The sequence below is a fragment of the Lutra lutra genome, chromosome 3 (assembly GCF_902655055.1).
Source record: "Lutra lutra chromosome 3, mLutLut1.2, whole genome shotgun sequence".
Classification (NCBI taxonomy): Eukaryota; Metazoa; Chordata; class Mammalia; order Carnivora; family Mustelidae; genus Lutra; species Lutra lutra.
The window spans coordinates 90,581,446-90,609,189 of record NC_062280.1 but is presented as its reverse complement, the minus strand read 5'-3'; the positions used below and the strand labels follow the sequence as shown (position 1 = coordinate 90,609,189).

At 35.3% G+C, this 27,744-nt stretch overlaps 1 protein-coding gene across 1 annotated transcript in view; it reads right to left on the bottom strand.

Annotated features, from left to right (window-relative positions):
• Window positions 1-27,744, bottom strand: part of LRP1B (LDL receptor related protein 1B) — a 1,982,574-nt gene that overhangs the window by 1,023,785 nt on the left and 931,045 nt on the right.

The following is a 27,744-nucleotide window of genomic DNA, read 5'->3' as shown; positions in this document are numbered from 1 at the left end:
CTGTAGGAGAATGTATCTGTGTTTGACTTGAATATCTTCTATTTGATCAGACCTATACCATGGTGGAATTTCATGCTGATTTGTAGATATTTATCTGGTAGAAAAGATAACTCCAAAGGCTTTGGTCATACTGTCCTGTGAGGCATTAGCCATTTTTACTCTTTCTTATAAATTTTATTTATATATTCTTTTTCTTTAAAATGTCTGCAAATATCTAATTCCACTAATGCTCTTAGATCTTCAATACTGGGCTTGTTTCCTCAATAATTCATAAATAAATTTCTGGTTCATACTTATTCTTGAATTTTATGACAATCATGCTTTTATCTATTGGAAATTATACTTTGATACCTCCTTGTTCAAACTTACTATGGATCTATGATTCATTCACCAAGCAGCTTCTTTTTATAATCTGAACCTAAACATTCTTCCTACTCTGCTTCAAAATACTTCTTTAGTAACCTGCAGCTTCAGTGAATGATATCCTTTCAACAGAAAGACTAACATAGATGCATGTGTCATTATTATCACTCTTAATGGTATATTGTCAAAGCCAGTACAGAAAGTAACAAGTTTGTGGGAATTTCTACCATGCCTTACAAGAACAAGCAGAAAGTGGATATTGCAATTCATTGGACACACGTTTTCAAGCTATCGATTACAGTTTTATTCCTGAATTGCACAGTCTTTATGGAAACATAACCATTTAAATGTTCCACAAACTATATGCAACTTTTTTCAACTAGCTCAGCAACCAGGATTTTTAAAAAGCTGAACTATTTCTCTGTCTCCAGAAATCTGCAAATTCATGCTTTTTTAAAATTCTTTTTACATTATTATATGAACTATAGCACAGAACTCACTGTCTCAAATGTCATTTTAAATACCTTGTGTTCAGATAAAGTATGTGCCAGAGCCCATTCAATGGCCCATCCTTCATGCTAGGCATGCAGTTTGTGTAGTCTATGCAATTGCAATTTCAGACAAAAGAGCTTTTTGACAGCATTCACACCTTTTTCCAACTCTTTATTATTAAAGAAAGATTCTCTGCTACTGAAACAATAGGTATTGTTAACAACCATCCAAGTTTGAAGCACAAAGGTCTCATTAAATAACCTAATAATTAGCCAAACACTCAGTAATTGTGGGTATTGGCTTTGTTTCTTTTTCTTATATTTGAGTTTGTCTAGTTTTAATGTAATCTTTTATTAAGATTGGAGAACTGAGGCAATCAGACAAAAAGTTCAAGTAAGGAAGCCAATAGATAAATAGACAATAAGTAAATAAATTTGACTGAAATTATTTACTCGTTTCAGGAGATACATGAATCTTCCAGACAATGGATTCAGTATTTCATCTTAATTTTGTAGAAATATAACCAAGATCATAGGAAATTGTAATCATTTTATGACATTATGAAAAAATTCTAAATTTTGGGTTAGACCCTTATTACTTTACTGTTACTAGAACAAAAATTTAAATATATTCCTGTTATTATGTTTCCTCATTGTTTTTCATTCATTTTTCAACTGAAATCAACTGAATTTTTTCTTTTCTTTTTTTTTTTTTGGAAATGGCTTTTATTATGGTTACTCAGAATTTTCTAATTGGCAAATATAAAGGTTACTATTCTACTCATAGCTACAATATATCAATATTGGTAAAATTTTAAATAATAATGAAAAAACATTGAAAGCATTTTCAAACTTGTACATCATATAAGTAGTTAATAACAATTTTTTAAATAACAATGTTTTAAAACACAATATTTGTTAGGTCTAAAAACTTAAAGTTGTACCCAGTTAAAATAAAATGAAAAATTCAAGGAAAATGTGTTTTTTTTAAACAAAAGGCAACTATTTATAATCTATAATTGGATACACACACACACACACATTACAACAGATTTTTCATCATGACACAAGGCAAATAATTAATTTCCAGAGTTGGTGAATACGGTACTAATTTTAATTCACTAAAATGTAATGTATACTAACTATTATGGACTGAATCGTTTTTCCCCAAAATTCATTTGTTGAAGTCTTAACCTCCATTGCCTTAGAATGTGACTGTATTTGGAGATAATTCCTAAAGAGGTGATGAAATCAAGGCCATTAAGTTGAGCCCTAATCTAATCTGGCCCATATCCTTATAAAATGAGATTAAGACATACAAAGAGAGATAGCAGGAATCCCTATACATAGAGGAAAGGCTATTTGCAAGCAAGGAGTGGCTTCAGAGGAATTCAACCATTTGAAACCATGATCTAGAACCTTCCTATCTTCAGAATCGTGAGAAAATGAATTTCTGTTGTTTAAGTCATCTAGTCTGTGGTATACTGATGTGGTACTCTGGCAAAATCACATACCTACTCAAGTATAATAGAGTTGTCCATGCCACAAAATTATTGAGAACAAAAGTCAAAATCTTTTTAAGAAAAAAATATAAAGGAATGTCTACATGTCCTATCAATGTCATACTGAATCAGTGTCTGTTATACCTTAAAAAAATCAGTGAATTTTCCTGAGTAATATACCTTTGTTTAACTTACAATTTAATACTAATCAGATCCTAGTCTCTTTGAATTTGTACACTGATAATTTGCAAATAATTTATGTCCAATAGTGATGCAAATGATTTCCATCAGGTAGTAAAGATAACCCTAGTTTTATTGTCCACTGATATTAAATAGTTTTATATCTAACTTTACAATCTTAAACTAGCAAGTTTTTCTTCATTGACTGTAAACACTTCAGTCTTTTCTGTACACCTTTGAACCAGACTTACCATCCTTATAGTTCTCATCAGTGAGCTAAGTGACTCCTTAATACATATTCACTACATATTGGGATGAGTCAAGTTTTTAACTTTTTTGAAAGTTAAACAATGACAAAGTTTACTTCCTGGTCTCTTTTCAATTTATTTGCTATATAATCTTTAACTAGCCAGAGATGGAAAATGCAAATGTCCACAAGAATGAGAAAGATAACATAAAAAAGCAAAACTTATTTGAAGGAACTATGATAAAGCTAGAAGATAACCTGGAGTATACATCTACTTAAAAAGGCAGGCTTAATTCCAGTTGATTGTTTTGACTTCATAGAAATGCTTAATTATTTCAAAGGAGAACAAAATATAGTCTATTGCTGCCTACAAGAGCCTCACTTCAGATCTAAAAACAGATAATGACTGAAAGTTAAGGAATGGGAAAAGATATTCCATGCAAATGGAAAGGAAGAAAGTGGAGGTGGAATGCTTTTACATCAGGCCAAATAGACTGAACTAATTAAATAAATAAATAAATAAACAAAAACAACTACAACAACAAAAAGGGTTGCAACAAGAAATAAAGAAGGGCATTACATAATGATAAAGAGCGAAATTCAACAAGATATAACACTTGTAATATTTATGCACCCAACATAGGAACAACTAAATACATAAAGCAGATATTAAGAGATACAAAGAGAGAAATTAGTAGAAATACAATAATAGTAGGAGACTTTATTACTCCACTGGACATCAGTGGATGTCCAGACAGAAAATTAATAAAAAAACAATGTCCTTGAACAACACATTAGACCAAACAGACTTAACAGAATACTCCAAATAAATACAGCAGAATACACATTCTTCTCAAGTGTTCATGAAATATTCTATAGGGCAGATCACATAGCAGGCTATAAAACAAGTCTCAATAAATTTAAGAAGACTGAAATCATATCAAGTATCTTTGCTGACCATAACACTACAAAATTAGAAATCAACTATAAGAACAACATTAAAAGGAAAAGAAACAAATACAAACAAGGAGACTAAAGGGCATGCTACTAAACAATCAATATGTCAATGAAAAAATTTTAAAAAAAGAAAAAAAAATACTACCAAAACAAATGAAAATGGAAACACAACTGTCCAAAATCTATGGGACACAGCAAAAGTAGTTCTAAGAGTGAAGTTTAGAGATACAGGTCCACTTCAAGAAATAGAAAAAAAAAAAAATCCCTTCTAACCTTACATCTAAAGGAACTAGAAATAAAAGAACAAACAAAACCCCAAACCAGTAAAAGGAAGGAAATAATAAAGATTAGAACAGGAATAAATATAACAGAAACCAAAAGAAGAACCTCCCCAAAAGCCCTAAAATAAAACAAACAGACAAAAATCAGTCGGACAGATCAATAAAACCAGGAGCTGCTAGTTCATTGAAAAAAAAATCAATAAAATTGATAAACTTTAAGCCACATGACACATAAAAAAAAAAGACTCAAACAATCGTAAATGAAAGAGAAATAATAACTAACACCACATAAATACAAAGGATTATAAGAGATTATCATGAAAAATTATATGCCAACAAATTGGACAACCTAAGAAATAAATTCCCAGAAACAGACAGCCTCCCAAAAGTGAGTCAGGAAGAAATAGAAAATTTGACAGATCAATTACCAGCAATGAATTTAAATCAGTAATAAAAAACTCCCAACAAACAGAAGTGCAGACTAGAAGCTTCACAGGCGAATTCTACCAAACTTTTAAAGAAAAGTTAGTGCCTATTTTTTCAAACTATTCCAAAAAATAGAAGAGGAAGGAAACCTTCCAAAGTAATTCTTTGAGGCCAGCATTACCCTGATACCAAAACCAGATAAAGATATCACTCAAAAAGAAAACTACCAGCTAATATCTCTGATGATCATAAAAGCAAAAATCCTCAACAAAATATTGGCAAACTCAAACCAACAATTCATTAAAAAATCATTCACTGCAATTGAGTGGGATTTATTCCTGTGATGTGAGGGTGATTCAGTATTTGCAAATTAATCAAAGTGACACACCGCATCAATAAGAGAAAGGATAAAAACCATATGCTTATTTCAATAAATGGAGAAAAAAACACTTAACAAAGTAGAATATCCATTCGTGATAAAACCCTCAACATAGTAGGTTTAGAAGGAATATACCAACATAATAAAGGCCTTATAAGAAAAACCCACAGTTAATATCAAACTTAATGAGGGAAAAACATAGCTTTTTCCCGAAGTTAAGGAACAAAAGAAGGGCATTCATTTTCACCCTCTTCTTCAATATAATACTGGAAGTCCTAGCCATAGCAATCAGACAACAAAAAGAAGTGAAAGCCAAAATTGGTAGGTTAAAAAAAAAAAAAAACAAAAAACTTTCAATATTTGCAGATGAGAAGATACTATATATAAACAAGTTAATTCAGTAAGGTTGTGGGATACAAAATCAATATAAACCTGTTGCATTTCTGTACACAAATAATGAAGCAGCAGAAATAGAAAGCAATACCATTTTAATTTCATCAAAAATAATAAAATACTTATCAAATTTAACCAAAGTATTGAAAGACGTGTACTCTGAAAACTATAAAACACTAATGAAAGAAATCAAAGGCAGAACAAAGAAATAGGAAGACTTTCCATGCTCATGGATTGAAAGAACAAATACCGTTAAAATGTCTATACTACTCAAAGCAATTTACATATTTAATTCATTCCCTATCAAAATATCAATAGCAATTTTGCAGAACCAGACAAACAACCCTAAAATTTGTATGGAAGCATCAAAGACCCCAAAAAACACCCAAAGCAATCTTGAAAATGAAGAACAAAACTGGAGGTACCACAATCCCAGATTTCAATATATACTATAATTCTGTAATAATCAAAACAATATGGTACAGACACAAAAATAGACACATAGATCGATGAAACAGAATGGAGAGCCCAGAAATGAACCTATGATTATATGTTTAAGTAATCTTCAACAAAGGAGGCAAAAATAGGCAATGGGAAAAAGTCTCTTCAAAAGAAATGAAACAAACAAAAGCAAAAAGTATCTTCCTCCTTTGTGAGGAAAACTGGACAGCTACGAACAAAAGAATGAAACTGGACCACTTTACACATCATACATAAAAATAAACTCAAACTGGATTAAGGACCTAAAAATGAGATCTGAAAGCATAAAAATCCCAGTACAGAGCATAGGTAGCATTTTCTTTGACATTGGCCATAGCAGCATTTTTTAAGATACATACCCTGAAGTGAATGAAACAAGGAAAAATCATCTATTTTGACTACATCAAAATAAAAAGCTCTGCACAGCAAAGAAAACAGTAAAACTAAAAGACATCCTACTGGAGGGGAGAAGAGCTTTACAAATGACATAACTGATAAAGAATTAGTATTCAAAATATATAACTTATGCAACTCAGCCCCAAGAAAAACCCAGACATAATCCAATTAAAAATGGGCATAAGACAGTAACAGATTTTCTCCAAAGAAGGCATACATATGACTAACAGTTACATGAAAAGATGCTCATATCAATAATCATCAGTGAAATGTAAATCGGAATGGTTAAAATCAAGAACACAAAAAAACAACAAGTGTTGGTAAGGATATAGATAGAACAGAAAAACTTGTGTATTCTTGATGGGAATGCAAACTGGTTCAGCCACCATGGAAAACATTTTTAATTTTTTTCTCAAAAAATTAAAAATAAAATTACTATGTAATCCAATAATTCTACTACTGGGTATTTACCCAAAGAATGTGAAAACACTAATTCAAAAAGATATATGCACCGTTACATTTACTGAAGCACTATTTATAATAGCCAAATTATGAAAGCTGCCCAGTGTCCATTAACAGATGAATGCAGAAAAATGATGTAGTGTTTGTGTTACAACACACACACACATACATACATACAATGAATTTCTACTCAGCAATAAAAAGAGGATGAAATTTTTCCATTTGCAACAACATGGGTGTATCTACAGATTGCAGTGCTAAGCAAAATAAGCCAGTCAGAGAAAGACAAATACCATATGATTTCATTCATATGTGGAACTTAAGAAACAAAACAAACAAATAGAGAAATACAAAGAAAAAGAGACAAACCAGAAAAGAGAGTCTTAACTATAAAGAACAAAGTGGTTATTGGAGGTAAGGTGTTTAGGGAGGATAAGTGAAATGGGTGAAAGGGATTAAGAGTACACTTATCATTAGGAGCACTGAGTAATGTATAGAATTGTTGAATCACTACATTGTACACCTGAACCTAATATAACACTATATATTAACTACACTGAATTAAAATTTAAAAAATAATAAAGTGGGTTTCTTGTAATTAAAAAAAAGAAAAAAGAAAAGAAAAATACAAGTTGTTCAAATTATTAAGGTGAAGTAAAAAAATTATTAAGGAAAAACTAAAACTGTTACTACTTTTAAATGACATAATATTATATGTTAAAAAACTCTAAAGCTATTAGAGCTAATAAATGAATTCAGTAAAGTTGCATAATGCAAAACCAATAGACATATATCTATTGCATTTCTATATACTAATAATGAGCTATCAGAATAAGAAATTTAGGAAATTATCCCATTTATAATGACATTATAGAGTAAAATATGGAGGAATAAACTGAATGAACAAAGTCAAAGACTTATACTCTGAAAACTCTAAGACATTGATGATACAAGTTGATGACACAAATAATGGAAATATGAATTATATCCACAAACTGGAAGAATTAGTATTAAAATGTCTATACCATCCATGCAATCTACAGGTTCAATACAATCCTTATCACACTACCAACATATATTTCACAAAACTAGAATAAATAACCCTAAAATTTGTATGAAACCACAAAAAACACCAAATAGCCAAAGCAATCTTTGGAATGAAGACCAAAGCCACATCATGCTCCTGAATTTCAAACTATACTACAAAGCCATAGTAATCAAAACATTATGGTACTGGCACAAAAATAGGCCCAACAGGTCAATGGAACAGAATAAAGCCCAGAAATAAACCTATGCTTATATGGTCCATTGTTCTATAATAAGGGAGGCAAGAATACACAATGGAAAAAAGATAGTGTCTTCCATACATGGTGTTGGGAGAACTAGACAGCTACATGTGAAAGAAGGAAAGTGGACTAATTTCTAACATCATATATAAAAATAAACAAAATGGACTAAAGACTTGAAACCATAAAACAAGAAAAAATTAGGTAATAAGCTCTTTGACATCGGTCTTAGTGATACATATATTAACTCTATTGTCAGGCTAGGGAAATAAAAACAAAAATTAAAAACAAAACAATACAAAACAGGGCTGGAGCCTAGATGTTGTTAGCAAGATGGCGGAGGAGAAGGAGACTAAAATATCAGGTCGCAGGAGTTCAGCTAGATAGTTATCAAGACATTCTAAATGCCTACAAACTCAACAGAAGATAGAAGAGAAGAAGAGCAGCAATTCTAGGAACAGAAAATTGACCACTTTCTGGAAGATTGGAGCATGGAGAAGTGAATCCAAAACCATGGGAAGATAGCCCATGTGGGGAGGGGCCAGTTCCCGGCAAGTGATGGAGCAGCAGAGCCAAATCAAACTTTTAGAAGTCTGTTCCACTGAGAGACATCACTCCAGAGGTTAAGCGGGGTGGAGCCCTCATGGGGACAGTGTGATCTCAGGACCCAGGAGGGTCAAGGAAAGACTGGGGGTGTCTGAGTGTGGCAGAGCTCCCAGGTATTGGAGTAGGGAAGCGTGCAGCAGAGACGGAGCCAAGGAGGGAGTTCTCAGCTCAGTGTTACCTTAAACTGTGATCCAAGGCACAGTAAGGCCACTGCTCTTAGAGCAGGGATGCCACAAGTGGCAGATCTGGAGAGACCTCCTCCTTCCTCCTCTGGGAGGAGTGGTGCATGAGCACGTGGCAGGAATCTGCTGGTTTTGGAGAGTCCAAATGGGGCCCTGCACCAAGGATAGAAATGCTTGGTTACAAGCTGGGTGAATTCAGAGTGTGGCTGGAGACCAGGGAGGGGGAGAGATTCACTGCTTTTTTCTGAGAGCGTATTGAGGAGTGGGGCCCTGAGTTCTCAGCAACTATGGGGCCGGGAATCAGGAGGTCGCCAACTTCATTTTCTTCCTCCAGTGCTGTATGGAATGCATTCAGGGAGCAAAAGCTACGGAGAGTGAACCTGAGCAGATTACTTAGCCTGACCCCTGGCAAGGGCAGTGCAATTCTGCCTGGGGCAAATACATTTGGAAATCACTGCAACAGTACCTTCCCCCCAAAATCATCAAGAACATCCAGCCAAGACCAAGTTTACAGATCAACGAGAACAGCAGAACTCCAGAGATAGGGAAAATCATCCCATGAACCTTCAGTCTTTCAATTTTAATTTTTTTAAAGATTTTATTTATTTATTTGACAGATAGAGATCACAAGTAGGAAGAGAGGAAGGCAGAGAGAGAGAGGAGGAGGAAGCAGGCTCCCTGCTGAGCAGAGAGCCAGATATGGGGCTTGATCCCAGGACCCTGGAATCATGACCCAAGCCAAAGGTAGAGGCGTTAATCCACTGAGCCACTCAGGCACCCTCAATTTTAAATCTTTTAAATTTTATTTGTTCTTATTCCATCTTTAAAAAATTTTCCTCTTTCCTATTTTAATATTTTTTACTATTTTATCAATACCTTTTTAAAATTTTTTAAATTTTCATTGTTTAAGTCATATTTTATCCCTTCTTTGTACTTAACCTTATTTTTTTGTATACATAAATTTTTTTCCTTTAAAATTTTGCAATACAATTTCTTCTAATAGATCAAAATATACCCTAAGTCTAGCTCATGCCTTTGTTCTAGTCTCCAGCAGCCTCATCACATTCTTTCCCCCTTTTTTTTTTCAACCAAATTCTTTTTTTTTTAAAGATTTTATTTATTTATTGGACAGAGAGAGAGATTACAAGCAGGCAGAGAGAGAGATTACAAGCAGGCAGAGAGGCAGGCAGAGAGGGAGGAGGAAGCAGGCTCCCCGCTGAGCAGAGAGCCCGATGTGGGGCTTGATCCCAGCACCCTGGGACCATGTCTGAGCCGAAGGCAGAGGCTTAACCCACTGAGCCACCCAGGTGCCCCATCAAACAAATTCTTATCTTATCCCTTCCTTTTTTAGAATCTTTTTAAATTTTCATCTTTACAGTCATATTCCATCACTTCATTGTATTTATCCTTTTTTTATATATACATAAGTTTTTCTTTCTTTTAAAATTTTGGGAGGTAGATTCTTCTAATAAACCAAAATACACTCAAAATTAAGTGTGTGGCTCTGCTCTAGTCATATATATATATATATGATTTTTTTCCCATTTTTTCCCCTTTTCTTCTCCCCCCGCTTTTGGGTCTCTTCCACTTTGGATAGCATATATTTTTCTGGGGTCATTGCTACCCTTTTAGTAATTTGTTCTCTCATTCCATCTATTCTTATCTGGATAAAATGACAAGGTAGAAATACTCATCACACACACACACAAAAAAGAACAGGAACCAGTACTGAAGGCTAGGGACCTAATCAATACCGTCACAAGTAATATGTCAGAACAAGAGTTCAGAATGATGATTATCAAGGTGCTAGCTGAGCTCAAAAAAAAAAAAAAAGCATGAAAGATATTAGAGAAAACCTTTCTGGAGAAATAAAATCCCTTTCTAGAGAAATAATAAAAGAAGTAAAATCTAACCAAGTTGATCAAAAAAGCTATTAATGAGGTGTAATTAAAAATGGAGGCTCTTACTGCTAGGATAAATAAGGCTGAAGAGAGAATTAGTAATATACAAAAGACCAAGTGATGGAGAATAAAGAAACTGAGCAAAAGAGACAAACAACTACTGGGCCATGAGGGGAGAATTCGAAAGATAAGTGATAGCATAAGATGAAACAATATTAGAGTAACTGGGATTCCAGAAGAAGAAGAAAGAGAGAGGGCACACAAGGTATACTGGAGCAAATATAGTAGAGAATTTCCCTAATATGGAAAAGGGAAGAAGCAAAATCCAGGAAGCACAGAGAACCCCCCTCAAAAATCAATAAAAATAGGTCCAGACACCTTCATCTAATAGTAAAATTACATGTCTTAGTGACAAAGAGAAAATCCTAAAAGCAGTTCAGAAACAAGAGGTCTATACCATACAATGGTAGAAACAGGATTGGCAGCAGACCTATCCATAGAGACCTGGCAGGCCAGAAAGGACTGGCATGATATTTTCAGAGCACTAAACAAGAAAAATATGCAGCCAAGAATACTATATCCAGCTACGCTGTCACTGAAAAGATAAAGATAAAAAGCTTCCAGGAGAAGCAAACATTTAAAGAATTTGCAAATACCAAACCAGCCCTACAGAAAATATTGAAAGGGGTCAGAGAAGCAAAGAGAGAGCTTAAGTAACAAACCAGAAAAGAACAGAAACAACATACAGTAACAGTCACCTTACAGGCAATACAATAACACTACATTCATATCTTTCAATAATTACCCTGAATGTAAATGGGCTAAATGCCCCAATCAAAAGACACAGGATATCAGACTGGATTAAAAAACAAACAAACAAACAAAAACAACAACAAAGCAAGACCCATCGATATGCTGCCTGCAAGAAATTCCTTTTAGACCCAAAGACACCTCCAGATTTGAAGTGAGGGGGTGGAAAACAATTTACCATGCTAATCAACATCAAAAGAAAGCTGGGGTGGCAATCTTTCATCTTCATCTAAATCCTTCATCTAAATCTGATGAATTAGATTTTAAGCCAAAGATTATAATAAGAGATGAGGAAGGACACTACATCATACTTAAAAGGTCTATCCAACAAGAAGATTTAACAATTTTAAATATCTATGCCCCTAACCTGGGAGCAGCCAATTACATAAACCAAATAATAACAAAATCAAAGAAACACATCAACAATAATACAATAATAGTAGGGGACTTCAACACCCCCTCACTGAAATCTAAGCAAAAGATCAACAAGGAAATAAAGGCTTTAAGTGACCAGATGGACATCACAGATATGTTCAGAACATTCTATCCCAAAGTAACAGAATACATATTCTTCTCTAGTCTACATGGAACATTCTCCAGAATAGATTATATCCTGTGTCACATATCAGGTCTCAACCAGTACCAAAAAATTGGGATCATTCCTTGCATATTTTCAGACTACAATGAATTGAAACTAGAACTCAACCACAAGAGGAACGTTGGAAAGAACTCAAATACATAGAGGTTAAAGAGCATCCTAATAAAGAATGAATGGGTTAACCAGGAAATTAAAAAATAATTTTATATAAAAATTCATGGAAATAAATGAAAATGAAAACACAACTGTTCTTTGGGACATGGCAAAGGCAGTCCCAAGAAGGAAGTAGATAGTGATACAAGCCTTTCTCAAGAAACAAGAAAGGTCTCAAGTACACAACTTAACCCTAAACCTAAAGGAGTGGAAGAACAGCAAAGAAAGCCTAAACACAGCAGGAGAAGAGAAATAATAAAGATCAGAGCAGAAATCCACGAAATAGAAATGAAAAGAACAGTAGGACAAATCAATGAAAGCAGGAGCTATTTCTTTGAAAGAATTGATAAACCTCTGGCCAGACTTATCATGAAGAAAAGAGAAAGGACCCAAATAAATAAAATCATGAATGAAAGCAGAGAGATCACAACCAACACCAAAGAAATACAAACAATTATAAGAACATATTATGAGCAACTATATGCCAGCAAATTTGACAAACTGGAAGAAATGGATGCATTCCTAGAGACATATAAACTACCAAAACTGAACGAGGAAGAAATGGAAAACCTGAACAGACCCATAACCAGTAAAGAGATTGAAACAGTCATCAAAAATCTCCCAACAAACAGGGCCAAATGGCTTCCCAGGGGAATTCTACCAAGCATTTAAAGAAGAATTGATACCTACTCTCCTGAAACTGTTCCAAAAATATAAAAATGGAAGGAAAACTTTCAAACTCATTTTATGAGGCCAGCATTACCTTGATCCCAAAACCAGAGACCCCACCAAAAAGGAGAATTACAAACCAATATCTTTGATAAACACTGTTGCAAAAATTCTCACCAAAATACTAGTTAATAGGATCCAACAATACATTAAAAGGTTTATTCATCATGACCAAGTAGGATTTATTCCTGGGCTGCAAGGAAATCTGCAAATCAACCAATGTGATATGATACATTAATAAAAGAAAGAACAAGAATCATATGATACTCTCAACAGATGCTGAAAAGGCATTTGACAAAGTACACCATCCTTTCTTGATCAAAACTCTTCACAGTGTAGGGATTGAGGGGACATCACCTCAATATCATAAAAGTCATCTATGAAAAACCCACAGCGAATGTCATTCTCAATGAGGAAAAACTGAGAGCTTTTCCCCTAAGGTCAAGAATACAGCAGGGATGTCTACTATCACCACTACTATTCAACATAGTACTAGAAGTCCTATGGATGATAAGATACTTCATGTGGAAAACCCAGATGACTCCACTCCAAAACTGCTAGAACTCATACAGGAATTCAATAAAGTGTCAGGATATAAAATCAATGTGCAGAAATCAGTTGTATTTCTATACACCAACAAGACAGAAGAAAGAGAAATTAAGGAGTCGATCCCATTTACAATTGCACTGCAAACCATTAGATAACTAGGAGTGAACCTAACCAAAGAGGCAAAGAATCTGTACTCAGAAAAGTATAAAGTACTCATGAAAAAAATTGAGGAAGACACAAAGAAATGGAAAAATATTCCATGCTCATGGATTGGAAGAATAAATATTGCAAAAATGTCTATGCTACCTAAAACAATCTACTCATGTAATGCAATCCCTATCAAAATACCATTTTTCCCCCAAAGAAATGGAAAAAATAATCCTAAAATTTATTTGGAGCCAGAAAAAACTCTGAATAGCCAGAGGAATGTTGAAAAGAAAGCCAAAGTTGGCAGCATAAAAATTCCAGAACTCAAGCTCTATTACAAAGCTGTCATCATCAACACAGTATGGTTCTGGCACAAAAATAGACCCATAGATCAATGGAACAGAATAGAGAGCCCAGAAATTGACCCTCAACTCTATGGTCAAATAATCTTCAACCAAGCAGGAGAGAAAGTCCAGTGGAAAAAAAGACAGTTTCTTAAAAAAAAATGTGTTGGGAAAATTGGACAGCCACATGCAGAAGAATGAAAGTGGGCCATTTCCTTACACCACACACAAAAATAGACTCAAAATGGATGGAAAGCCTCAAAGTGAGACAGGAATCCATCAAAATCCTTGAGGAGAACACAGGCAGTGACCTCTTCGACTTCAGCTGCAGCAACTGCTTCCTAGAAACATCACCAAAGCCAAGGGAAGCAAGGGCAAAAATGAACTATTGGGACTTCATCAAGATCAAAAGCTTTTGCACAGCTAAGGAAACAGTCAACAAAACCAAAAAATAACTGACAATAGGAGAAGATATTCGCAAATGACATATCAGATAAAGGGCTAGTGTCCAAAATCTATAAAGAACTTAGCAAACTCAACACCCAAAGAACAAATAATCCAATCAAGAAATGGGCAGAGGACATGAACAGACATTTCTGCAGACATCCAGATGGCCAACAGACATGAAAAAGTGCTGAACATCTCTTGGCAGCAGGGAAATACAAATCAAAACCATGGTGAGATACCACCTCACACTGGTCAGAATGGCTAAAATTAACATCAGAAAATGACAGATGCTGGCAAGAATGTGGAGAAAGTGGAACCCTCCTACACTGTTGGTGGGAATGCAAGCTGGTGCAGTCATTCTGGAAAACAGTATGGAGGTTCCTCAAGAAGTTGAAGATAGAGCTACCTATGACACAGCAATCACACTACTGGGTATTTACCCTAAAGATACAAGTGTAGTGATCCAAAGAGGCACACATACCCAAATATTTATAGCAGCAATGTCCACAATAGCTAAACTATGGAACGAACCTAGATATCCATGAACAGATAACAGATAACGAAGAAGTGGTGTATGTGTGTGTGTGTGTGTGTGTGTGTGTGTGTGTGTGTACACACACACAATGGAATACTATGTAGCCATCAACAGAAATGAAATCTTGCCATTTGCCACAACATGGATAGAACCAGAAGGTAGTACACTGAGCGAAATATGTCAATCAGAGAAAGACAACTATCATATGATCTCCCTGATATGAGGGAGAGGAGATGCAACATGGGGGGTTGAAGGGGTAGGAGAAGAGTAAATGAAACAAGATGGGATTGGGAGGGAGACAAACCATAAGTGACTCTTAATCTCACAAAACAAACTGAGGGTTGATGGGGGGAGGGGGTTGGGAGAGGGGGGTGGGGTTATGGATATTGGGGAGGGTATGTACTATGGTGAGTAGTGTAGTAGTAGTAGTAGTAGTAGTATGCTGTGAAGTGTGTAAACCTGGCGATTCGCAGACCTGTACCCCTGGGAATAAAAATATATGTTTATAAAGCTGTAAAAAAAAAAAAAAAAAAAGAAAGAAAAAAGAAAGGATGAATACCCAAGTTTTGTAGCAACATGGATGGGACTGGAAGAGATTATGCTGAGTGAAATAAGTCAAGCAGAGAGAGTCAATTATCATATGGTTTCACTTATTTGTGGAGCATAACAAATAGCATGGAGGACAAGGGGAGATGGAGAGGAGAAGGGAGTTGAGGGAAATTGGAAGGGGAGGTGAACCATGAGAGACTATGGACTCTGAAAAACGATCTGAGAATTTTGAAGGGGTGGGGGGTGGGAGGTTGGGGGCACCAGGTGGTGGGTATTGTAGAGGGCACAGATTGCATGGAGCACTGGGTGTGGTGCAAAAATAATGAATACTGTTATGCTGAAAAAATAAAAAATTAAAAAAAAAATAAAAAATAAAGTGGGAGGTGGAAAAAAGTTTACCATGCTAATGGACATCAGAAGAAAGCTGGGGTGGTAATCCTTATATCAAATCAATTGGGTTTTAAGCCAAAGACTATAATAAGAGATGAGGAAGGACACTATATCATACTCAAAGGGTCTGTCCAACAAGAAGATCTAACAATTTTAAATTTCTATGCCCCAAACATGGGAGCAGCCAACTATATAAACCAATTAATAACAAAATCAAGGAAACACATCGACAATAATACAATAATAGTAGGGGACTTTAACACTACCCTCACTTAAATTGACAGATCATCCAAGCAAAAGATCAACAAGGAAATAAAGGCCTTAAATGACACACTGGACCAGATGGACATCACAGATATATTCAGAACATTTCATCCCAAAGCAACAGAACACACATTCTTCTCTAGTGCACATGGAACATTCTCCAGAATAAATCACATCCTGGGTCATAAATCAGGTCTCAACTGGTATCAAAAGATCGGGATCTTTCCCTGGATATTTTCAGACCACAATGCTCTGAAGCTAGAACTCAATCACAAGAGGAAATTTGGAAAGAACCCAAATACATGGAGACTAAACAGCATCTTTCTAATGAATGAATGAGTCAACCAGGAAATTAAAGAAGAATTGAAAAAATTCATGGAAACAAATGATAATGAAAACACAACGGTTCAAAATCTGTGGGACACAACAAAGGCAGTCCTGAGAGGAAAATATATAGTGGTACAAGACTTTCTCAAGAAACAAGAAAGGTCTCAAATACACAACCTAACCCCACACCTAAAGGAGCTGGAGAAAGAACAAAAAAGAAACCCTAAACCCAGCAAGAGAAGAGAAATCACAAAGATCAGAGCAGAAATCAATGAAATAGAAACAAGAAAAACAACAGAACAAATCAACGAAACTAGGAGCTGGTTCTTTGAAAGAATTAATAAGATTGATAATCCCCTGGCCAGACTTATCAAAAAGAAAAGAGAAGGGACCCAAATGAATAAAATCATGAATGAAAGAGGAAAGATCACAACCAACACCAAAAAAATACAAACAATTATAAGAACATATTATGAGCAACTCTATACCAACAAATTCAACAATCTGGAAGAAATGGATACATTTCTAGAGACATATAAACTACCACAACTGAACCAGGAAGAAATAGAAACCTGAACAGACCCATAACCAGTAGAGATTGAAACAGTCATCAAAAATCTCCAAACAAACAAAAGATTAGGGCCAGACAACTTCCCAGAGGAATTCTACCAAACATTTAAAGAATAACTAATTCCTATTCTGCTGAAACTGTTCCAAAAAATAGAAATGGAAGGAAAACTTCCAAACTCATTTTATGAGGCCAGCATCACCTTGATCCCCAAACCAGACAAGGATCCCATCAAAAAAGAGAACTACAGACCAATATCCTTGATGAACACAGATGCAAAAATTCTCACCAAAATACTAGCCAATAGGATTCAACAGTACATTAAAAGGATTATTCACCACGACCAAGTGGGATTTATTCCAGGGCTGCAAGTTTGGTTCAACATCTGCAAATCAATCAATGTGATACAACACATTAATAAAAGGAAGAACAAGAACCATATGATACTCTCCAATGCTGAAAATTCATTTGACAAAGGACAGCATCCCTTCCTGATCAAAACTCTTCAAAGTGTAGGGATAGAGGGGACATACCTCAATATTACCAAAGCCATCTATGAAAAACCCACCGCAAATATCATTCTCAATAGAGAAAAACTGAAAGCTTTTCCGCTAAGGTCAGGAACATGGCAGGGATGTCCATTATCACCACTGCTATTCACCAAATTATTAGAAGTCCTAGCCTCAGCAATCAGACAACAAAAAGAAATTAAAGGCATCCAAATTGGCAAAGAAGAAGTCAAACTATCACTTTTTGCAGATGATATGATTCTATATGTGGAAAACCCAAAAGACTCCACTCTAAAACTGCTAAAACTTGTACAGGAATTTAGTAAAGTGTCAGGATATAAAATCAATGCATATAAATCAGTTGCATTTCTCTACACCAACAAGAAGACAGAGGAAAGAGAAATTAAGGAGTCAATCCCATTTACAATTGCACCCAAAACTATAAGATACCTAGGAATAAACCTAACCAAAGAGGCTAAGAATCTATACTCAGAAAACTATAAAGTACCCATGAAAGAAATTGAGGAAGACACAAAGAAATGGAAAAATATCCCATGCTCCTGGATTGGAAGAACAAATATTGTAAAAATGTCTATGCCACCTAAAGCAACCTACACATTTAATGCAATCCCTATCAAAATCCCACCCATTTTTTTCGAAGAAATGGAACAAATAATCCTAAAATTTATATGGAACCAGAAAAGAACTCGAATAGCCAAAGGAATATTGAAAAAGAAAGCCAAAGTTGGTGGCATCACAATTCCGGACTTCAAATTTTATTACAAAGCTGTCATCATCAAGACAGCATGGTACTGGTACAAAAACAGACACGTAGATCAATGGAACAGAATAGATAGTCCAGAAATAGACCCTCAAATCTATGGTCAAACAATCTTCGACAAAGCAGGAAAGACTGTCCAATGGAAAAAAAAGACAGCCTCTTCAATAAATGGTGTTGGGAAAATTGGACGGCCACATGCAGAAAAATGAAATTGGACCATTTCCTTACACCACACACGAAAATAGACTCAAAATGTATAGAGGACCTCAATGTGAGAAAGGAATCCATCAGAATCCTTGAGGAGAACACAGGCAGCAACCTCTTTCACCTCAGCCGCAGCAACGTCTTCCTAGGAACATCACCAAAGGCAAGGGAAACAAGGGCAAAAATGAACTATTGGGATTTCATCAAGATCAAAAGCTTTTGCACAGCAAAGGAAACAGTTAACAAAACCAAAAGACAACTGACAGAATGGGAGAAGATATTTGCAAACGACATATGAGATAAAGGGCTAGTGTCCAAAATCTATAAAGAACTTAGCAAACTCAACTCCCAAAGAACAAATAATCCAATCAAGAAATGGGCAGAAGACATGAACAGACATTTCTGCAAAGAAGACATCCAGATGGCCAACAGACACATGAAAAAGTGCTCCACATCACTCGGCATCAGGAAAATACAAATCAAAACCACAATGAGATACCACCTCACACTAGTCAGAATGGCTGAAATTAACAAGTCAGTAAATGACAGATCCTGGTGAGGATGTGGAGAAAGGGGAACCCTCCTTCACTGTTGGTGGGAATGCAAGCTGGTGCAACCACTCTGGAAAACAGCATAGAGGTTCCTCAAAAAGTTGAAAATAGAGCTACCCTATGACCCAGCAATTGCACTACTGGGTATTTACCCTAAAGATACAAACGTAGTGATCCAAAGGGGCACATGCACCCGAATGTTTATAGCAGCAATGTCTACAATAGCCAAACTATGGAAAGAACCTAGATCTCCGTCAACAGATGAATGGATAAAGAAGAAGTAGTATATATATACAATGTAATACTATGCAGCCATCAAAAGAAATGAAATCTTGCCATTTGCAACGACGTGGATGGAACTAGGGGGTATCATGCTTAGTGAAATAAGTCAATCAGAGAAAGACAACTATCATATGACCTCCCTGATATGAGGAAGTGGAGATGCACCGTGGGGGGTTCGGGGGGTTGGAGATGAATAAATGAAACAAGATGGGATCAGGCGGGAGACAAACCATAATTGACTCTTAATCTCACAAAACAAACTGAGGGTTGCGGGGGGAGGGGGTCAGGAGAGGGGGGTAGAGTTATGGACATTGGGGAGGGTATGTGCTATGGTGAGTGCTATGAAGTGTGTAAACCTGGCGATTCACAGACCTGTACCCCTGGGGATAAAAATACATCATATGTTTATAAAAAATAAAAAAAAATAAAGATGAAAAATTATAAAGCATTGTGTGTATCAAACAAAACTTTTCTGTAGCCAAAGTGGATCAAATCACTAGTGTGATTCCACTAAAGCAAAGCAAACAGTATATATAATTTATTCAGTCTAACACTCTATTTAAAGTACGTTCTTGAGAAAGTCACTAACATCTATCAAAGTCATTGTTCTTATATTCAATGAACATAATATCCAATTTACAAAGTGGTGAGGAGCTTAAATCAGAAAACAAATATTAAGAATCCAATACAATGACATGAAATAAGTATTTTGTAAATATTAGCTGCCTTCCAGAGGCAGAAAGACTAAAACATTGCCCTTTAGTTTATGTCTTTGTGCATTCCTGTAATATTTATTACTAGGGAATGGCATGTTACTAAATAAAATCTTAAATAATTAATGATAAGATGGACATGTAGTGGGTTTGATAACTTTAAAATATGCCCACGAATGTTTTGATACTGTTTCTTTCTGGAGGTGAAGCTTACTTTTCTTCCCTTTGAGTTCAGGATATTCTTTGTGACTTTTTTGTACTGAATAGAATGTGGTAGAAATGACACAGTGTGATTTCCAAGGATAAGCCATAAGAGGCATTATAAGTTTCATTTTGTTCTTCCTCTTCGGAGCACTCTGATGAAAGCCAAATGCCATACTATGAGGATACTCAAGCAACCCTGTGCAGAGGCCCATTTTGCAAGGAACAGATACCTACTGCCAACAGTCACAAGAATAAGCTTGGAAATAAATCTTGCAGCTCAGTTAAATCATTAGATGTCTGTTAGTAGTCCTGGCTAACATCTTGATTACAACCTCAAGAAACTTTGTGTCAATCACCTAGCTAAGCATCTCCTGAATTTCTGACACACAGATAGTATAAGGCAATAGGTACTCTTTTTAAGCCACTAAATTAATAATAATTTGTTATGCAGCAGAAGATAACTACTATACTAGTCAAATCCCTGTAGTTTTTAAAGAGATTTTATTGGCTTCCTATCACCTGGATATCACTTATAGAAGCATATCTGAACTAAATTCTTTCTACAGATGACTGGTTTGCTTCCTTTAAATTACCTGTAGTGCAGATAAATGCTAAAACACAGAGGATACTCTATAAACGCTCATAAATGAAACCTGGGAGATTTAAAGATAACTTTTCTTGTTTCTCTTGAAAAATTCTGCCTTACTTTAAAAAAGTATAGTTCTGTGCTGAAACAAATATATTTGAGCATGATCAAGGTGCGGACCTCTTACAAGGTCCCTTCTCAAGAAGGGCAGTGTCAGATAGTATTAAAACTTATGGAGTGACTGGTCAGAGAGTATACCCATAGAAGTATGGCATTTTAACTAAGTTCAAAATAAGATGGTTGAGCATGTGGAGATTGGAGGGCACAGCCTACCAAGCAGGACTGAACTTGGCATATTCTCAAAATGAGGAGCAGGAATGTGAGGAGCTGTATCATAGGTAAAATATGAATGAATGAGAATAGATGAGGTAGTAGAGACTGGCAGGTATATGCAAACTACAGTAGATGGGCAGATTTCATAAACATTATATTAAAAAACCAGGGAACATTTTTATTTTAAATGCAATTTTTATTTTTATCATACTGTAAATGTACATGATTTAAAAAGTCAAACACCCCATCAAAGCTGAGAGTAAAGTGTAGCAGGCCCTCCCTCACCTCTACTCTTCTTGTTTTAGCTATCTAACCATATTCACTTCTATAATTCTATATAACATGTTTCTACTGGAATTTTAGCATTTTTAAAGTTCTTTATATAATCTATGGCTTTTTGTTACACATTAGGATTTAATTCTTTATGCCCTTCCACACATACATAGAGTTATGCATTCATGCTTTCTCTCTTCATCCTCCCACAATCTTAATTTTTAGTGATATTAATATTCAGTGTTTATACAATTATGACTATATACATTTCTGTTGAAAAGCAAAGAAAAGTTTCATAGTTTCATACTTCCTTCCTTGAAAAACTTTTGTTTTTTTAGAGTTCCATTTTTTTCTTGTTGTTTTTTCCTTTGGTACAATTTATTATTGCATAATTCTACAAAAGAACTCCAAAACTCCTCCCTAAATGGAAAAAAAAAAGCCAAAACAAAACAAAAACAAAAACAAAAAACCAAAAATACGCTCATCTATTAATATATATTTTTTTCTTTCGACATCCTTCCTGTTGCCTGACATCCCTTTGTTCCAATCTGTACTAATTCACTCCATAGCGATGATCCTGGGTCTCCCTTTTTTTTTTTTTTTTTTTTTATTAATCAGTCCAGACATTTATCATTTAACTGCCTCAGAAATCAAACATCTCATTTTCTGCTAATGTAAGGGATAAGAGGCTGCCTCTCAGTGGAGACTACGGTAGGGGATTTAGTAGTTGAGCTGTTCTCAAAACAGGTTCTAAGCTAATCCACTTATTAATCATCCTATCCTATAACCCCCATTTATTTTTGAGGTTCTTTGGGGTTCTTCATCTTGGCATCCCATCTGCACTCAGTGAAGCAGAGAAACACTAAACAATTCATTCATGATTTAATCATCTGTTCTTTATTGTTCAAAATTATCTCACATGTTTTGTCTCCTCTTTAGTTCTTTTTGGATTAATAAAATTCAAGACATTTCTTTATAGCATTTACAGGGACTTCCAAATAAGAACAGATATAATATAAACACTTTTGCTAAATCTGCAGTTTTTAATGGAAAATCCCTGGGGACAGTTTCAAGCAGAAAAGTTAGATGTTTGTTTAGCTTTTTAAAAAGATCATTCTAGTTGTTGTGTGGATAAAAGGGATAAGTCTGAAAGCAGGTGACCAGTTAGGAAGATTCTGTAAATTCCAGGAAAGAGATGGTGGCTTTGAAGGGCGTCAGAGCAAAGGAGAGCCTATGAAATACATACTACACATATTCTCCTTGTCAAAATTAAACATACACTTATGTTTAAAGGAATACATGTAAGTTATAGTCTAACTTAGATGAAGATGCCAAGAATGATAGAAAATTTGTAGACATTACAGAAGATCAGAAACATTCCAGACTCAGATTGCTTCTAGCCACATGTCTATTCTTTTTCTATATTATGAATATTTTAACTTGGCATTTTTATTGCCACAAAAAGATTGTCCCTCAAGCTGTGATGTTGCCTTCATTAAAGAGAGTTATATTATTTCTAATGTAAATACAGAGAGGAGAAGGTAAAAATAAAATTTGTTAAATGGTAAAATTATAAAGAAACTGTTTTCCTCAATTTATGTGTCTTTTGGTTTAAGAGGTAAATTAACATTTAAGTTTTATATATCTCTTTGCCAGAACATCTGAAAATGCTCACTGAATGATGAGATGTAATTCCATTTATTTTTATATGTCACCATAATCTTTCTCAAGAAGCATGTACTCACTTTATCCCTACATGACATTAAATAAACTGAATTGAGTAAACAAAGTCTCTGTCTGCTTGGTATAATAATTAAAATGGTATTACAGAAGTTTAATTTGGGTGTACTATGGGCAGGCACATCCTTAATCAGGAATAGACTCTTACATATTACAGAACATTCTCCTTTTCCTTTAACTAATGAAAGACTGCCTCTTCCTAGGCACCAAAACTGTTTCTTAAACACATGAAATGTAGTCAAAATAATCATCAAGGCCAATTCTTTATATAAATAGTCATGAAGTTCTACATACAATCTGTGTATGTCTTTATGAGAAAAGACAAGGAAAGTGCTTCTGACACAGGATGGTGGTAAATACTAGGTATTTGAGTTAGTCTTCAGTGTTCTTATGTTTTCTCTTCTGAGGAGGGAACAAAGATGACCTTTCACTGTTCCGCTAGTTCTCAATTCCATATTCTAACCTGCACTACAAACCAATCTTATTTCTTTCCTATGGTGGATGCACTTAGAAAACATGCAAGTGTTGTTCTCTCTCTACAGCAAAAAGGAAGCAAAATGAAACAAACACACAACAAAAAACAAAACCAGTTTGCACAAGTGTTTTTCCCACTAGGCAAAACTTTGCATTCTTACTTGGCTCATATCTCAAATGGCTCATCCCTTCTTTTAGTTTTATTAGTTCTCACTCCACCCCAGACCAAATCTATTCACAAATCTTAAGAGCTTCACCTGGAACAATACACTTTTTTCCATCTCTAATACTACTGTACCTGGTCAAGACACAGTTTTCTCTCCTTTGGACAGCTGCAATAGCTTCTTTACTGATCTTTCAACTAGGGGATCATTTTAAAGATTTTTTTTTTTTTAAGATTTTATTTATTTATTTGACAGACAGAGATCACAAGTAGGCAGAGAGGCAGGCAGAGAGAGAGGAGGAAGCAGGCTCCCGGCTGAGCAGACAACCCGATGCGGGGCTCGATCCCAGGACCCTGGGATCATGACCTGAGCTGAAGGCAGAGGCTTTAACCCACTGAGCCACCCAGGCGCCCCTAGGGGATCATTTTAAACCCAGATTATATCAGGACACCAAAAAAGAAAACAGGGTTCTCTTTATAATCTGAGTTCTGTGTTACACTTGTCAGTGGGGCGGGGGGGGGAGTCTTAACAAACTGAAAAGACTCATGGAATTTACTCTCCTGTGCTAATGCCTTCAAAATGATATCACTGATATTTTTATAAATATCTAAGTTTGCTGAAATTTAGCTCAATCTTAGACAAAACTTTTTGGAGTGTTTCCTCTTTGTAACATTTTACCATGAATACCACCCAGGAGATGGCTCCAACGGACATTTGTATTGTTTCTTCCTCAGGGTTCTAATCAACAACAGGTCTTAGTCTAAATTTTAAGTCTATATTTTTACTTTCCAAAATATCACTCCTCTTCTTAGACTCTCCAATGACTTCTTAACACATTTAGCATAAAATCCAGAGTCCTTAACATGGCTTATGTCTTTTATTTTTTTTAAGATTACTTATTTATTTATCTGACAGACAGAGATCACAAGTAGGCAGAGAGGCAGGGAGAGAGAGAGGAAGGGAAGCAGGCTCCTGGCAGAGCAGAGAGCCCAAAGTGGGGCTCAATCCCAGGACCCTGAGATCATGACCTGAGCCCAAGGCAAAGGCTTTAACCCACTGAGCCTCCCAGGTGCCCCTGGCTTATGTCTTTAAACTCCCTTCCAATTCATATCTGCTTTGCTCACTCTAGTCCACTCACACTGGCCAAAAAGAGCTTCTACCTTAGGACATTTGTACTTGATCTTCAAGAGAAAAGTATCTGAACGTGCATGGTTTGTGCCCCCCCCCCTTCATTTGGATATCCGCTCAAATGTCAGTTTCTCAGAAACGCCTCTCTTCATTAGTGGATATTAAAAATACCACCTCATTCTCCCTCTACACACAGTGACTCATCCCTGCCAGTCAATACCATTAAGAATCAGAGCCTGGAGACATGACTGAATTGCTGCATTAATTACGACAAACCCTCAATGGATGAAGAAAGTGTTTTCTTGAGATGGAACCTAGTCCTGGGGAAGATGCTGCAAAGACTGGTGAAATGGAAACAAAGTATCTAGAATATTACATAGACTTAGGTGACAAGGCATTAGCAGGGTTTGAGAGGATTGACTTCAATTTTCAAAGAATTTCTATTGTGCATAAAATGCTATCAAATAGCATTGCATGCTACAAAGAGGTTGTTGGCAGAAGGAAGAACCCACTGACGTGCCAGACTTCATCACTATATTATTTCAAGAAACGGCCACAGCTACCTCAGCCTTCAGCAACTGCTGCCCTGATCCGCCAGCAACCAACACTGAAAGAAGACCCTCTGTCAGCAAAGTTATGACTCACTGAAAGCTCAGGTGTTGGTTAGCATTATTTGGCAATAAGGTATATATATAAAAGATTGATTTATTTACTTTGAGAGAGAGAAAGTGCAAGAACATGAGCAAGAGGGGCCGAGGGAGCCAGAGAGAGAATTTCAAGCAGATTCCACACTGAGAACAGAGCCAAAAATGAAGCTCAGTCTCATGACCCTGAGATCATGATTGAGCTGGAATCAAGAGTTGGAGGCTTAACTGACTGTACCACCCAATCAGTTTATTTTATTTTAAGCAAGTATATTTTAAATTATATTTTAAGCAAGTTATATACATTGTTTTTTTAGACATGATGCTATTGCACACTTAATAAACTATAGTATAGTGTAAAATTCTCCTTTATATTCACTGGAAATTAAACAAAAAACCCAACTGCTTTTATTGTGCTATTCACTTTATTATGGTGGTCTAGAACTGAACTGGATATGTCCAGGATAAGCCAATATAATTCAAGGGGAAAAAGTTGGAAATTGAGCTTGTGTTTATCAAAATAATTACCTTGATTCTCCTTATAATTTTGTGTGAATCTCATCTCATGGAAATACGATGGCCAACATTAATTGAGAGTCCCAAAATAAAAGCTCAGGCTTAACACAGAATGGGATGGAACACTGAGATGATTATTTGCATAATTCACACATTAGAAGCATTTTGCCTCAATTATCTATAGTTTAGGGACAAACATCTTTTTGCACAAATTATCTAAGTACCTGATGTAATTCTCAATGGCCTTTTGTGTGAGTAATCACAATCATAATGCGCCTGCCCAAGTTCAGAACGTTTGTGAAAATACCCATGATAAGTCTAATTTAGTCAGTTATATTCTTCTTACAAATCAAATCCTCAAAGAGTATAGAGTGAAACTTGCATCTGATACAGAGAAAAGTTTAAAATAAAGATTTATTTCATTTTTAAATGTCTTTTTAAAAATTTAACTGAGTGTTGTTCCTGTTCAGAACTTCAGAAACAACTAAGTATCTCTCTTTGTCATAACAAAAGCAAACAATAGAAAGATTATTTTTAAAACCTGCATGTTTATGTCAGTAGAATTAAATGATGCCATCTTTATTCCTGCCAGACATAACCCTTTGTTGCTTAGTTTTGATGGCCATGAAGGAAGATGAAAACAAAATTTTATCAAGTAAATATTATCATTAAAAAGATAATGATTTACAGAATATCTTAAGACCACATTTAATCATTACAGTTGCAATTTTAGGAACACTGTTCGAGTTGTTAACCAAAGGCTTAGCAGGCTTTGGAGAATTATTTCATGTTTACCAGACTCCCAGGAGACCAAGACATCAACCAGAATGTCAATTTGTCAATTTTTAACTACTGACGGGATGTTCCAGTGACACAATTACTAACAGGCACCCTCCTAATAAATTCCTCCCAAGAGGAATTTATGGTATGTGAGAAACCAAACCTAAAAGTTATTTGTTAAGCACAAAATCAAAGCAAAGGGAATTGCATATAATGGAGTTGAGGCCTTCTAAGTTTTAGGAGGTACTTAGAAAATTATCAGGACTACACTGTGGAAAGCTACCTTTTTGACAACTAGAACAGCTATGAATATGCTTCCAACACAGTATATATATATACTTATTTAATCTAGATCTGTCTTTCACAAACATTTTAAAAAATCCTTCACCATCTATATCACCATCTCCTTGTTTGAAATTGCTATTTTTTAATTTAAATTCAATTTAATTAACATATAGTATATTACTGGTTTCAGAGGTAATTGAGTGACTCATCAGTTTCATATAATACCCAGTGCTCATTCCATCAAGTGCCCTCCTTAATACCCTCACCCAGCTATACCATCTCCCCACCCACCTCCCTCAAGCAGCCTTCAGTTTGTTTCCCAGTTAAGAATCTTTAATAGTTTGTTTCCTTTTCTGTTTTTGTCTTATTTTTCTTTCCCTTCCCCTGTGTTCATGTTTTGTGTCTTAATTTCGACATATGAGTGAAATCATATGGTATTTGTTTTTCTTTGACTGACATTGCTCTTCTATCCTCAAAAGTTTTTGTCACCATACTCTTACCTAACTCTGGAAAAAAGTTTTAAAACTTAAAAGTTACCAGACACTGTATATTAAAATTAGTACTAACATATACTCCTTGTTACCATCCTCAAACACAAATGATCTTTTAGGCTAGGGCTTTTCCTGGAATGAATT